Raw genomic sequence first — 13,596 nt, 5'->3', positions numbered from 1 at the left:
ATTAGTAATAACAAACGGATTGCAGTTAGAGCTTTGCTGACTTTATGGACAGCTAACACATTAGTAAGGAAGGACGTACTGAGAGATGGTTTTCTTTAAGCACCAGTTGTGTGATCAGTGGTAGTTTATCGTATGTTGTACTACCCCAAAAGAAATGTGGTTCTTATTAAGGTGGGAGAAAGTCCCAAACATCTTTCGCCAGAGGGGAGAAAGGTACAGTGAGAACAACGGGAGCAGCTGGGTGCTGTAACTTTTGCAATTTGTCTGCCACAGTTCTCCAACTGCAAAATGGGAATCTCCTCTCATTTCTCCTCACCTTCGCCTTGCTATTCAGACTGCAAGTTTTTTGTCCCTTCACTGTGTGTTTGCACAATCTGCAACAGAACAGGGCCCCAATTTGGGGGCCTTTAGATGCAACGGAAATACAGATAATTAAGAACAGAACTCCTTAATACAAGGCTTTGTAAGATGCAAACATCCCTGAATGCTCTCAGGTGCTGTCAGGCCATATCAAACTACTTCACTCTAAATCAATCATAACGGAGTTACTTTTCAGAAAAGGGAGGGATTTCATAATGATAACCTCCTTGTTCAGCTTGGAGCATTAAGTGTGATTATATTTTCTGGTTTTACTTGCATGGATGTGGAGGAGCCATGCTACTTAAATCTATCAGCTGGGAGATCCGAATTCAGCTTCTGTATCCTTAGAGGTGGGCTCAACTCAACTCATCTGTCCCTTCAAAACGATATTGAAGTAATACTGCTCTGACTTACTGATTTTATCTTCTTGCAACGTAACCAAAAAGCCCTTGCTTCAGGATTTGTGCCTGAATGAATCACAGGTTTTTTACAGTAGAGTTCACATTTTAATTAAGTTGTACCCAACACCGCCTCTCTGCATTCCTCAATGCTCCTGGGCAAAAAGGCAGTCATAGGATTTCATCTTTTACTCTTAAAACCACTAAGGGTATTGTGCGTCAGTACAGGGCTTTGTATTGACAACGGTCATTCTCACATCTTGCTTATTGAATACAAGTGTCACAAATTATACAGATCCCCATTGTCATAAATAAATGTATGAAGTAGGATGCCAAAGTCATGCATTCTGGAAATATTAGAAAAAAACCCTCTTTCTTTACATCTTGCTGTGTTACTCTGGTTATTAGACATCAGTTGCTTATTGAAGTTTTGGGATTGTCTTTTGCCTGTGCTGAAATACCTGCCAAACACCATGATCTGGCAGAGACTTCATGCAAAAATGTTCTCATGCCGTCAGGTTTGGTTCCCCGTTTCTCCCTATACCCATTCCTTTCAGAAAGTTTGCAAGTTTGCAAGGTAGGATCATGATGGTGTAAAACAGGTGGATCTGAATTGTCTATGCCACCTGTTTGCAGGGAACCTAGCAAAATGGGATTCTGATGTTTACTTTGCATAAGCCTTAGGAATAAGGCTCAGGCTTTACAGGTTGAAATCTCTACTCTGCCATAGATTCCCCGTGGGATTTCTAGCCATTAAATCTCTCTGTCTTTCCATTCCCCACCAATAATACTGAGATAACAGCACTTCCTTTTGTCGGGCTATTTTGTTAGATTTAACCTTTTTGGGCCATGGACTCTTTCTTATGATGTGTATATATAACACCTGACATAATATGGCTCTGACCTTCTTTGGGGTCCCCAAGCATTACTAATACAACAACATAAATAGTAGTCATGCTATTATCAGAGGAATAAGACTATCCCAAATAATTAACACAGTCCTTTATTAAAATGCCATTTCAGCCAAGCAAGGCGTAAGGTGAGAATGCAATAAGTCTTTGGACCAAGCTTTATAGGGATTTCCCTGCACCTCTCTAAATACCTTTTTTTTTTTTAAAAAAAAAAAAAGGGAAACATGTAAAGGAAGGGGAAAAAAACAAGCTTCATTTTTACACAGCTCTGAAAATTATAGCACAGCTAATAAAATGAGGGTGTCCTACACACACTCCAATATTGTATAAATCATGAATAATACATCAGGCAAAAATGAGAAACTGCGATGGAATCAAACCTATATGGAAATAAATAAAACATAGCAGCAGAGCAGCAATCATGTTAGCTCTGTTGATAAAATGTGTGTTTGTGTTGGGGGAGGGGGAGGGGACCTCTCCAGTAAATGATTGTAAATGCATTAATAATAATAACGGGACCTATGTGGCATGCTAGGAAAAGTGGTAATTAACAAATAAGCATTCAGATCACTGAGACCACTTGGAACAGCAAGAATTTAAGTTGGAAAATTAATGAAACAACAACATAAAGGTAATGAATGTGCTCTTAAGAGGTGCAAGTTAAAGGTCCAGGCGTTGCTGAACAGACCTGAACTGCATATGATAACTGCATGGCCTCTTTATAAAAGGAATCAGGAGCAGCCTCAGGCCCCTTGTAGGCAAGTCGCTTAGAGTGTCTATGCCTCAGTTCTGGGAAATGGACACAGTGGGATTTTCTTCTGTCATTCCTTGTCTGCCTCACCTATCTAGACTGTCCTCTCCTGGGGTTTGAACCATCTCAGTGCTTAGTACAACGGTAGCCATATTCCCAGTTCTGGGCTTGTAGCATTATTGCAATCCATATAATGATGGCGAGAAGCATAATATTGAGCAGCTGGCTAACTGCCAGAATGGAGTGGATCCTGTTCCTTATGTTTTCCTTCATGGTAACTTGTCTTGATTTACAAGTAGAAGTAACCCCCCTGGTAAAATCCATTGCTGTTTACTGCCATGTCTCACATCAGCTGGTCCCATGCACAGGTCTTTGCGGTCTCTTCCCTAGGCTTGAAGAAATAGTCTAGAGTCATTAATTAGGAGCAATCATGCTCTCACACACTATCTGCTTTGCTTAGGTTTCTCTTTCTGCTTTTTATTGTGTTGCCTTTCCTACCATCTTGGTCATCCTTTAATGCATCTCCTTAAATTCCACCCAGGAAATCCTTCCTCGGATCCTGTCACCTTTGACAAATCTTCAGCTCCCACACTACTACTAGCCTGTGTCTTGTCTCCCAGTCAAGTGATACATATTTTAACCAGCCCGTTGATAAGCATTTCCTTGAAGTGTGCTGAGTGATGCTAAGGCACATCAGTTTAAGTGGAAGTTGAAGACCTTCGACTCCTTGCCAGGTTTGTACAGACAAACACGATTTACAGTACCACCCCCAGATCCTGGTAAAACCAAAGCAGCTGCCAGTGGTTAGGACCCCTAAGAATCTTGTAAAAAATGATTACCCTATGAAAGGGACAACCCAAACAACTACAGAAGACATTAATGATTACATTACCCATTACTGTACTTCCTAGACTGCTTTAGCACCAGGCAAAAGAACCAGAAGTATTGCTCAATGAACGCAGAGCTGAACATCACTATCCAAAAACTGCATCCCCCAGATAAGTGGCAGAGTCTCATGGCTAGGCCAAGGAGTGGACTCAGGGCTATTCATTTCCACAGTGAACACAATGGGGAGATGGCACAACTCGTCCATCTAAATGGCACACATGACTGAGGAAGGTACCAGGAAAACTGGAAGGAGTTTCAAAAGAGTACAAGAAAACAACATTCAGGGGCTGGGAGGCAGATTTCAGGGAAAAGGCTGGGAAATGCTAAAACACGCATATGTTGATGCTTCATCAGTGTAAAAGAGGTGGTGGGCAACTCTGAACTGGACTGGATTAAAAAATGACTTGTTTAGATTAGTCCAAACATTGGCCAGGATGAAACAGCTCCAAACCTGACTGAAGTCAAAATCTTTCCTTTTCTGATCATACCTGTGATCAGGAGCAATGGAATGAAACTTAAGAAAGAAATCCAAGTCAAATATGAGGGGAAAACATCTTCCTGGAAAACAAAATAAAAACCCAAACAGGAGCAGGCTATGGATTTGCCTTCCAAGGGAAATGAATGATAACCTCATCACTTGGGGGTCTTTAACCTAGATTAGCCAGGAAAAAATACTGTTAGGAACGTCGGGACACATACATGGTATTGGGGGATTGGTATGTCACAAATTATGGGGTTTTTTAGTTCGTTCCCCCCTGCCATCCCCACACACCCCTCTTCTTTCTGCTTTAATGGAACAGAGCTCTATGCAAAACAGGCAGCTTTGGTGGTTGTGAACTGTGAAGTACATATCAGCGAAGCTCAGCAGAACTAAAGCACAAAGGAACCATCATGCATGTTTAATGGAACTCCAAAGAAAACATTCAAGGACAAAGGCTCCATTGCTAACAATTCCCCTTTAATGATTCTTGTGTTTCAGAGTAAATCTCTTACCCCTAAGATTACTATTAACATTTTATGTAAATTGGATGCATCTTTCTTTTTTTTCTTCCTTTTTTTTTCAAGATTCAGAGTAATCTATGCATATCTTTATATTACTTTTCAGAGCCATTAGCCAAGATGAGTTCATATTTTTATTCCCTTTGCTGGCTCAATGTATTTTATTTCTTTGGGGTGGCAGCTTTTATTATTAAAGTCAGTAAAACTGGATGCATCCCATTACCCTTTCTTCCTCTCCTCCCCTCCCCTCCCCCAACTTCACAACCAAAGTTTGGATTTCAATTGGGCAGCAAACATTTTCCTTTCCCTTCCTCACATATTTTTCTGAAATAAAACTCATCTGAGCAGAATAGTACTCTCCTTAACCTTAAACCCACTACCAACGCCATCACCAAACCCATAAGACCTATGGCCCAAGTGTGTGCTCTGAATATTTCAGAGAGGTTTTAGCTTATTAAGGACAAGGTTAAGAAGGTGATTTGATCACTGCCTATAAGCACCAACAGGGGGAATAAAAATGTGATAACAGAGAACTCTTCAATGTGGCAGCCAAAAGATACAGAAAAAAAAAAAAATGCAATAGCTGGATGTGGAAGCTGGAGAAATTTAGTGGAGAAATAACAAGCAACTTAAAAGTGGAGGTAATTAATCTTTGGAACAGCTTTCCAAGGGTTATAGTGAATTTCCCATCACTGGAAACTTTTTAAACAAGATCGGCTGGGTGTTCTTTTTTCCCCTGAAAGATATGCTCGAGTTCAGCCATGACTATTGGATTTGAAGCAGGAATTGATTCAGGGAAGTCCTATGGCCAGTGATATCTCAGAGGTCCTGTCTGGCCTTAAGATCCATCATCGAGGAGAATTCTCTGCAAGCTGATGTGAGAAGCAAATCCCCTAAGAAATGTAGGGAGCTGACACATAGGGAAAGAAAAATGACTGTCTTGTCATTAAGCCATTAAATCTATGCCTCCCGATTCCCAGTTCAATTCCTGCTTATGATGCAGACTTACTGCGTGACCTTAACATGGACACATAGGACACGATCCAAAACTTATTCAAGTCACAGAGAATCTTGAGTTCAATTCATTTCTTCATTAGGCCCTTCATGACACTATAGCCTCAGTTTCCCCCTTTTTCACTGAGGATGATACTCTCTTTCCCTTCTACCTTTCAGTTCATCTAGATTCCAAGCTCTCTGAGGCAGGAATTGCCCCTCAGTTTATATAAAGCGCCAAGTATAATGGGGTGCTTATTTTGTATGAGGCACGTAGGCATCGCTATAATATAAATAATGATTATCATCATCCTCATCCTCATTATTACTGGGAAGAATGCATACTTTATGCTTAAATAGCTACAGCGCTGGTCAATAAAAGAATGTAGTAAATAAAAGCAGCCGATTTTCACTTGACCCATTTACAGATGGCTGCAGACTCCATTTGGTTAGAAAGCAAAACAAAGACTGTTTATCAAGCTCCTTCTAAGAAAAAAAGAATAATAATACGCTCAACCAAAGTCTGACTCAAAGGTCAGTGCCACAGCACCTTCAGCTGCATAACAGCAATCAGATGCATTTGTACTCGGGCTGTCCTTCCATGGAGGTCTCTGGAAGCTATAAGGAAACATTTATAAATATTAAAAAGAAGCTGAATGGGGAAACAGGCAGGGGCTCTTTAATTCAATTTTAAAATGCTGTAACCAGCCGAGCTTTCTAAGTATGAAGAAAGGGGTAGGTTCTTCTGCCAAGGAGCCAGCAGTGCTGATAGGTGCCAACTCCCTTAGTCTCAAAACTGAAATTTAGGGACTATTGTAAGTTCACTCCTATCTTCAAAAGAACAAACAAAACATACAAAATGAAGACAGCACCCAGGCTGCTGGGCTCTCACAAACCTCATTAAAGCTATAGAGACCTAGAGGTGCTCAGCACCTTTGTGCTTCCAGCAATTATTTATTTGTATTATAGTATAATTTTCATACATTCACAGATGTTAGGGTCGGATGAGACTTCCGTGGGTCATCGGATCTGACCCCCTGCCCTGGGCAGGAAAGAGCACTGGGGTCAGAAGACCCCAGCTAGGGGCTTGTCCAGTCTCCTCTTGAAGACCCCCAGGGTAGGGGAGCGCACCACCTCCCTTGGAAGCCTGTTCCAGATTCTGGCAATCCTTGCTCTGAAGAAGTCCTTTCTAATGTCCAACCTAAATCTGCTCTCCATTAATTTGTGGCTATTGTTCCAAGTTACTCCAGGGGGTGCCCTAGTAAATAGAGCATCTCCTATTCCCTGCTGCTCTCCCCTGATGAATTTATAGGCAGCCACAAGATCACCTCAGGCTTCTCTTGCAAAGGCTGAAGAGATCTAGGTCCCTCAATCTCTCCTCGTAGGACCTTGCCTGCAGGCCTCTGATCACACGAGTGGCCTCCTCTGAGGCCTCTTGAAATTCTCCGCATCCCTCTTGAAGTGCAGCGCCCAAAACTGGGCACAGTACTCCAGCTGCCGCCTGACCAGCGCCGCATAAAGTGGAAGCATTACCTGCCTGGACCTGTTTGTCAGGCACCTGCTAATGCCTGATAGGGTGCAGTTAGCCTTGTTGATCACTTTGTCACACTGATGACTCGTGTTCATCTTGGAGTCAACTATGACTGTGCTGTGCTGCTCAGAAGATCCTCCTGTAAGTGTGTCTGTGGTTCTTTTTACCCAGGTGCAGCACTTGGCACTTGTCTGTGCTGAAATGCAACCTACTTCATTCTACCCATTTTTCCAACCTGTCCAGATCTTCCTGGATCTATTCCCTATCCTCTAGTGTGTTAACTTTGCCCCATAATTTGGTATCATCTGCAGACTTGGACAGGGTGCTCTCCATGCCCTCGTCCAAGTAACTGATGAGGGCATTGAATAGCACCAGTCCAAGGACCAAGCCTTGCAGGACCTCATTGCCCACATCTTTCCAGATCAATATCAAGCCATCCACCACCACTCTCTGGGTGTGACCCCTAAGCCAATTTGCCACTCTCCTAACTGGGTAATTATCTCCATGACAGCCTGTCAGTTTATTTACAAGAACAGAACGAGATACCATATAAAGGCCTTCTTAAAGTCTACATAGATGACACCTACCTCAACTCTTGTGTCTAAGCATTTTGTAACCTAGTCATAAAAAGAAACAAGGTTAGTCAAGCAGGATCTACCTGCAATGAATCCGTGCCGATTTCCTTTCAGCATTATATTTCCTCTGCTCGGCACCCAGAAATGTGATTCTTAATGATTTTTTCCACAGCTTTCCCAAGAATAGAGGTGAGACTAACTAGCCTATCATTTCTCAGTTTCTCCTTCCTCCCCTTCTTGAAAATAGGGACCACATTGGAAAATAGGGAGCACTTTTCCCAGTCCTCTTGAGCACACTGAAGTTAGCCTTTCTGAAGTCTGGCACTTCAGCCCTGCTGGTTAGTTTAGCCACCCTTTGCCGAATGGCGAATTCAATCAATCAATGATCACCATCCCCTAGGCTACCGTGTACCTGCAGATCCCCCACCAGGTCATCCCTGGAGCCAGCACCAAGTCCAGCAAGGCGTTTCCCCTGGTGGGATCGTACACCTTCTGCAGGCAGGTTAAGAACCTACGCGAGCGGTTAGATTTGGCTGACTGCTCCTCCCAGCAGATGTCCGGGTAGTTTAGGTCACCCGTGACAACCCTTTCTCTCGACTGTACAGCCTCTGAGAGCTGTCTGGAGAACTCCAGGTCTAGCTCGTCCTCCTGGTGCGGCAGTCTATAGTAGACCCCCACTGCCAAGTCCTTTTCCTCCCAACCCTGTTGTATCCTGACCCACAGAGCCTCAGTTTGGCCCTCCTCTGATCCCATCTTGATTACAGAGGATGTATTTTGTTCCTTAACATAGAGAGGAGCACCCCCCCACACACACTTTTTTCCCCAGCTCTGTCCTGTTTGTACAGGAAGCCCTTGCAGAGACCAAGGCTCTAATGTGCTAGGTGCTGTACGAACGTGTGCAAAAAAGCAGGCAAAAGCTTATTGTCAAAATAGGTAAGAGGAGGAAAAAAAAAAAAAAAATCAGTCACACAACACTTTAGAAATGTAGCTAGGAATGAAACCCAGGGCTCCAGGTTACTATACAATGTCTGATCCACAGGACCACTCTGCCACCTGTTAAGTATTTCATATTTCAGTTCTCTAAAAACACCTCTCTCCCCAGGTTATCCCAGTATATTTAAACAAGTTTTGCACAGCTAGGACTTGAGTCTGTTTTCACCTGCACTGGCACCTGTCACATCTGCAAAATGCATAGTAGGAACAAAAGTACCCAAGAAAATATTGAAAGGAAAAACAGAATCAGGCAGCCAGCACCCAAGCACATTAGGCAAAACAGCTGATAAGTTGCCCAAAAAGACCAAACCCAAGTACAGATGCTACTTCCATCAGCACATTCTTGTTTCAGACATTGTCATTAACAAAGTGATATTACATTTATCAACCCTGAATTAGCTATCACAATACAGCACTGAATGGAAAGCTGAGTTTAGAATATAAATGCAGGATGCATTTAGAAAAGTCTGGAGAAAATATATCAAGGTATACAGGAGACTGGGAACAAAGGGTGACGGATCCAAGCAGTAAACTAGTAAGTTTTTCTATGCCTAATTGTTATGGGCTGATGGTCTCAGTGGGGAGTTCCTCTTAACAAATCTGCCATGTGATATGGCCTTGTGGTTCTGTGCAACAGTGCTGGGCATCACCTGTGTGGAAAGTACAAGTTAAAATGATGGATGGAAGAACATAATGGCAGTATAGAGACACTAAAAAGCAGAAAGGGTCCCAAGTGTAAGATGGTAGGTGGTTTCACCAGCCAGTGAATGGAACTAAATATCCAAGCATCCGTCCTTTTAAAAGTCCTTCCCTTGAGGCCTGTTTTATTATCCACAAAATGGTCATGCATAACAATAGCAAATCAGCTAAAAACACTGCTTAATAATCCTTAGACAGCTAATGGAACAGGACCCACCTAGCTCCTTGTAGCCAGTTTCCGGTTCCTTTTATAGCCTTCCCCAAGGAACCATATGATTAGCCAGCACCAGTTAACCCTTTACAAACTGAAGAGGCTTTAGCCTTGTCACCTAAAAAGAGACTCATGATGATCCATGGGAAACTTTGAATTCTGTGCTAAAGCTTACTGGTTGTTCCTTGCCCCGTCGGCCTTGTCTTCTTTGAGACTCTGCTACCAGCGTTATTCTAAAAACCCTTCCAAAGCTGTCCCACATTTTGACCCAAATACATCATCAGCCTACAATATTTCTGCTGTTCATTAGGCGCACCTTAGCAGAGGCAGGAAAGTCCATGACAAAAATATGTAAGGATCTTCATCAAGATGGAGGTGACAATGAAGTTATTCCTAGCACAGTTTGAATGCTGTAGCTGAGCTATTTTTCTATTTGTGTCCTGATCGAAAGCTCACTGACGCTAAAGGAAAGATGCATCACCTTGAATTTAATGGCTAGTAGTTCAGGCGCTAAGAACCATCCAAGAGCTAGAGGAAAGAGTGTTTAGAAAACCCAGGGTTAACAACGTTGGGATGTATTCGAGACATGCAACCCCATGTGGTGTAATTGCATATGTTCTCTGTTTAATGACTCTGATGTTTCGGAGTGATTTAGTGCGAGTTGTGACTTCTCACATTTAATGAAGTGAAACCCTCTTGGTCCACTGCAAGATATATGCAAGGATGAGAACTCAGTAATTTACAGCATTTGTGACCTTATTACAATGTACTTTGTGCTTGACTGCTCTCCAGTCCTAACAGGGACTGTTATCAAGGGCTCTGTGGAGTATGGGCCATTATCTGCAATTGGACGTGAAAGGGCTATGTCTAAAAAATAATATTAAAAATGTAATTTTGAAGAGTTTTATCTTAACTTGCAAAAAACCCCCCCAAAAAAACAAGGGGAGGAAACAGCGAGTTACTCTTTGAGGATCTAATATGAATCTCAGTGGTGCTGATGAAACTGTCTCTTCATAATGATAAACAAATAGTACAAGCTTTGGTAGATTGGCTTCTAAAGACAGGCTAATTATTCAGCCAGCCAGCATAACAATAAATATCCTCAGGGGAATTGCTGAGCAGTTCCCAGCTTAAAATTTGTAACCTGCACCAGTGCTGCGAAGATGCTGGTACTGCAGTCCATGAACTGATCTTCAGGTGATCCAGGGTAACAGTTTGCTTCCAGCACCTTATAATAAGAAGGCTAGTTTTGCAAGCTTAGCACCTAGTCGTGCAAAAGGTTATTGCCATGTACAGTGCTTACTACTGCAGACTCGAGTCCCACTGGAGTCAACTCGGATTAATTAAGTCTTTCAACTGTCACTTGTTTGCAGGAGTGGATAGCTTCTGGCAAAGGGGGATTTGATCCAGGACTGGCGCCACCAGGCACAACCATAATACAATGCAATAAATAATGCAGTTGGTCAGAAAATGTTTGATGAAATCAAATCCCAAAGCCCAGATGTTCTACAAGGACTTTCCTGTTTTGCTGAAAACTCGGCCAAGAAAAGTTTTTCAGGTCTAGAGGTTCACTGGGGACTCAGAGAAAAGAGATGTAGTCAGCTGTGTTAGTCTGAAGTCAAATAGGAAGCAGGGTAGATTTACACCCTATCAACTAAACAAAGAAGGCTATAGCACAAGTTTCTTCAGCTCGCTAAAGCTTGTGCTATACAACTACTTCTGTTAGTCTATAAGGTACAAATCTACCTGGACTCCAACTCCAAGAAAAACTGGCTTGCATGTTACCATCTTCTGGATAGGATGTGGGCTTGGGATATTAGAGAGCCATGTTCCTCTGCAAGAGGAAAGACAAAACTGGATCACGGTCAGTTAGAGCAAAGACACAAACATGGGTAGCTGACCCTAGCCAAGAGTAGGAGTCCATCAGTGGCCAGAAAATACTGGCTCCAGCAGCCCTCCTGAGCCAAAAATCACGCTTTGCTCTAAAATTGGGCACATTTTGAGAACTCAGAACTCGCTGCAAAAATGGAATTAATCTTCTCTGGAGAGCTTTAATGAACAAACAGACAAATCATATTCTTGCGATGAAGTATGAAGCCTGGTAGCTTGGAGGCTGTTGATCTGGAAACAGGGATGCATCTAATCATTTGGAAAGATGTTTTCTCGGTTCTTGGCTAGAAGGGTTCCCTTGATACTTAATCTGTTGTTAACTTGCATCCTAGAGACAGCTGTACTGCAGTGATGCCAGCTGAGATGTTTATCCAAGGAGCTGGAGCCTATGGATAGCAATAGGAGCCTTTACGTTATTTTCAGTAGGGTTTGAATGAAGCCCTGCAGTAGCACTGGATACCAGTATAGTGACTGTAGTACAAAAGCCAGATAAATATAAAGAGAAAGAATGCATGCTTTGAATCCTTAAAGACAAAGCTCATCTATAAATATAAATGCTCCCTTGTATAGAAATTTAATGGAGAACAGTAACCTTTCTAGGGTGTGATAAAACTAACCTATAGACTTCTATAGCAGGAGGCATCATTCTCTATTAAGCTTTGTGGTTGGTGTGAAGATTTTATAGCTTTCAGAGTAATTCCTATAGAAACCTGTTTAATCTCTATGGGCCTTTATGTTTTTGTTCGTATTAATTTCTACAAGGCTTTTCAATAAGGTTGTGATTATTAATAATAAGGAACGGAGAACAGTTTAAGAGAGATTGCCAGTTTTAATCATCCTGTCCATTTATTTCTGAACTCATCTTAAATATAATGAAACGGTCACTACTATACTCCGGCGAATGCTACAGAATGTAACGTTTATTGAAAATTCTCTTTAACAGGCATTTGTAAACAGAAGCTGCCTCTGGTCTGTACCACCCTTCCCTAGTGTGCAATATTATTATCGCGGGCACAATTTAAAAACCTGAAGTTCTCATCTACCCATGACCAGCATCTAGGTTTGACTCATAGTTTCATAGTAGCTAGAGTCGGAAGGGACCTAGGTAGATCATCTAGTCCGACCCCCTGCCTTGGCAGGAAAGAGCACCGGGGTCAGATGACCCCGGCAAGGTGCTCATCTAACTTCCTTTTAAAAATCCCCAGGCTAGGAGCCTGCACCACTTCCCCTGGAAGCTGGTTCCAGGCCCTAGCCGCCCTGACTGTGAAGTAGCGCCTCCTAATATCTAATCTAAACTTACCCTCCGCCAGCTTGTGACCGTTATTCCCGGTCACTCCTGGCAGCGCACGGGGGAACAGGGACTCCCCCAATACCTGCTGATCCCCCCTGACCAGTTTGTAGCAGGCCACAAGGTCCCCCCTTAACCTTCTCTTGTGGAGGCTAAACAGGTTCAGGTCCCGTAGCCTCTCCTCATAAGGCCTGCCCTGCTGACCCCTGATCATACGAGTGGCCCTCCTCTGAACTCTTTCCATATCATCCACGTCCCTCTTGAAGTGTGGCGCCCAGAACTGGACGCAGTACTCCAGCTGCGGCCTGATCAGTGCTGCATAGAGGGGGAGGATCACCTCCCTGGACCTGCTCGAGATGCATCTGTGGATGCATGACAGGGTACGGTTGGCCTTCTTGACTGCCTCCCCACACTGCCGGCCCATGTTCATCGTGGAGTCAATGACGACTCCAAGATCCTTTTCCGTCTCCGTGCTGGCAAGAGGGGAGTTCCCCAACCTGTAAGTGTGGTGCCGGTTCTTCCTCCCCATGTGCAACACCTTGCACTTATCAGTGTTAAACCCCATCTTATTCTCATCCGCCCACTGTTGCAACCTGTCAAGGTCAGCTTGTAGCCTATTGCACCCTTCTAGTGCACCCACATCCCCCCACATCTTAGTGTCATCAGCAAACTTGATCTACCCATGAGTCAAACCTAGCTCAGTAATACACTAGGATCCTCTTCCTTGTGCAGGCAAGAATTTTTAAGGGGCAATAGCTTTTATTGAGCTAACTGCAGGGTTGGAATAAAGACAGACAAGCTTTTGAATGCAAGACATTCTTCATCAGGTCTGAGAAGGAAAGTCTTTTTTACAGGTTGTGGATTTTCCATTGTAAACAGCAAAGTTCAATATCTTCCATGTTATAGTTGTGTTAGAGTGAGGCTATAGTTGTGATGGTCCTGGAATTATGCAAGAAACAAGGATTTTTTTTTGGAGTGATCTCTCTTATTGCACCAACTACAAGGTTGGAATAAAGTTAAACAAGCTTTTAAAAGCAATGCGTTCTTCATCCCATCTGAGCAAGGAAGCCTTCCAGGTTCATTCAGAGATTGGTAAGTACAGATTGTAT

This window comes from Crocodylus siamensis, chromosome 6, assembly GCF_052110815.1.
Source record: "Crocodylus siamensis isolate JL-2025a chromosome 6, ASM5211081v1, whole genome shotgun sequence".
NCBI lineage: Eukaryota > Metazoa > Chordata > Crocodylia > Crocodylidae > Crocodylus > Crocodylus siamensis.
Note: the sequence above shows the minus strand (reverse complement) of the source record.